Genomic DNA, 2,389 nt, shown 5'->3' on the forward strand with positions numbered 1-2,389 from the left:
AAAAGGTAAGACAAGAACTTAAAACCTACTAAAAGCATCTGAAGATGATAAATATCTGTTTATTCCGTGGTCAGTTCCCAGAGAGATTCTGAATTATTTCGTCTTTAACTATGTAATGCACACATTTCGGGTAGCTCTTGGTCCTGCACGCTCAGCAGTGCGTCCTCCACGGGCGGAGCAGGGTGAGCCGGCGGGTGCGCAGGCTGGCACACGCTTCAGCGGGCGCACGGGTCGGTGGGGCAGAGCGCACGCAGGCTGCTTGGAGCCATTGACTGATCGTGCCACCCGCCCCGGAAGCAGCGATGTTAGGCAGCTCAGCGCTGAGGCCTGCGTCCTGCGAGCTGGGCTTGGCACTGCTAGCTAACATTGCAGTAGACCGGGCACCAAGAAGACCAGGACATCAACCCGGAGAAGGCAGCGCCCGCCCAGCAGCCGCGGACCCAGGCAGCTCTGGCGGTACTGAAGACCGGGAACACGCGGGTCCCGCGCCGCTGCAGAGGCCAAGACGCGATGGATTGCACCTCTGAAGGATTTTCCGGTAAACTGATGAGCATGCGGCTACTGTTCATCCTTGGACAGCAAACAGTAAACAGCCTCCATTCTCCATTCATCTGGATGAAGCAGAAGAACAGACTCAAAAGAGGCCGGCTGAATCTAACCCAACAGAGCGTGAGGATCTCCTAGCTTTTAATGCAGCTCTTGCTTTACCAGGAACAAGAAAACCCCTGGTACCTTTTGATTATCCTATGCATAGTAGTTTAGAGCCACCACAAACTATAATACATCAATTGTATTAGAAGATGAAAAGCCAGTGAGTGTTAATGAAGTTCCAGACTACCATGAAGATATTCACACACACCTTGGGAAATGAAGATTAAATGTAAACCTCAAGTGGGTTCTGTGAAGAAGCAGCCAGACATCAGTAACAGTTTGAGGGCTAGCCTTGTGGACTGGGTGGTTGAAGTGGGAGAAGAATATAAACTACAGAATGAGATCCTGCACTTGACTGTGAATTACGTTGATGGATTCCTCTCTTCAATGTCTGTATTGAGAGGAAAGCTTCAGTTTGTGGGCACTGCTGCTATGCTGCTAGCTTCAAGTTTGAATTAATATACCCCCCCCAGAAGTAGCAGAATTTGTGTACATTACAGATGACACCTATACTAAGAAACAAGTTCTAAGGATGGACCATCTGGTTTTGAAAGTCCTTGCTTTTGGCTTAGTTTCACCAACAGTAAGCCAGTTTCTTACCCAATACTTTCTGCATCAGCAGCCTGCAAACTGCAAAGTTGAAAGTTTAGCAATGTTTATGGGAGAATTAAGTTTGATAGATGCTGACCCATACCTCAAATATTTACCATCACTTATTGCTGGAGCAGTCTTTCATTTAGTACTCTACACAGTCACAGGACAAAGTTGACCTGAATCATTAGTGTGAAAGACTGGATGTACCTTGGAAAATCTTAAGCCTCCTTTCTTGGACCTTCACCAGACCTACCTCAAAGCACCACACTATGCACAACCATCAATAGAAGTACAAAAATTCAACCCACCAGAGACACTAAGTGTTTAACCGTGAAAGACTGCCTGTTTTCTAAAATGTAAGTCATTCAAGTACATGGTGTACAGTTTTTATCTTAGGTTTTAATTTCACAATCATTTTTGAATGTTGTACAAGTTACCACCAAGGACAAATTATGGTATCTATCACTTTTTAAATGGTTTTAATTTGTATATCTTTTGTACATGTATCTATCTTAGATATTTGGCTAATTTTAAGTGGTTTTGCTGAAGTGTTAATGATGCCAGCTGTCAGGATAATAAGAATAAATTGATTTGGAGATATTTGTTAAGTCAAATAGTTGAGGTAAAAATGACTTCAGGATGTCAGTTGGAAGGCTAACTTGGTTTGTATACATTAGGGAGTGAGAACCCTTCCTCTTGAGAACAGACTCCAATTGTTTTCAGAACTGGAAAACCTGAGCCCCACTGTTTTTCAGCTCTTTGCACACATTGTAGCCACTTATGAAAGTAGTTTATTCCTCTTCAACTTTTACAAATGCAACAATGATTATAGATGAGTTGAGCTTTTGTGCAAATTAACAGACCAAAAAGTTCTCCAGAAGGTTTATTTAAAAGCATAATTTTTAAAAAAGGTTTACAAAAATCTCCTGTTTTAAAAGGAATTTTGAATAAAAAAATACCCATGGTTTTTTAGCATTAAATAAATATCCTTTTAATAGTACATACACAAATAAATAACCACGTTAGCTTTAATTAGTAGTTCTCTTCTTTTTTCTCTTTTTCACTTGATTTTTACTTGGTGCTTATTTTTGTTTTGCACTGATGGTCTGTGTTCTGTGAATAAAGTAAATAAGCATTTAAAAAA

At 41.6% G+C, this 2,389-nt stretch overlaps 1 pseudogene; it reads left to right on the forward strand.

Moving 5' to 3' along the window:
* The first annotated feature begins 302 nt into the window (after positions 1–302).
* On the forward strand, positions 303–1,573 carry LOC109678905 (cyclin-A2 pseudogene; annotated as a pseudogene).
* Positions 1,574–2,389: the final 816 nt, after the last annotated feature.

Source organism: Castor canadensis, chromosome 8 (assembly GCF_047511655.1).
Source record: "Castor canadensis chromosome 8, mCasCan1.hap1v2, whole genome shotgun sequence".
NCBI lineage: Eukaryota > Metazoa > Chordata > Mammalia > Rodentia > Castoridae > Castor > Castor canadensis.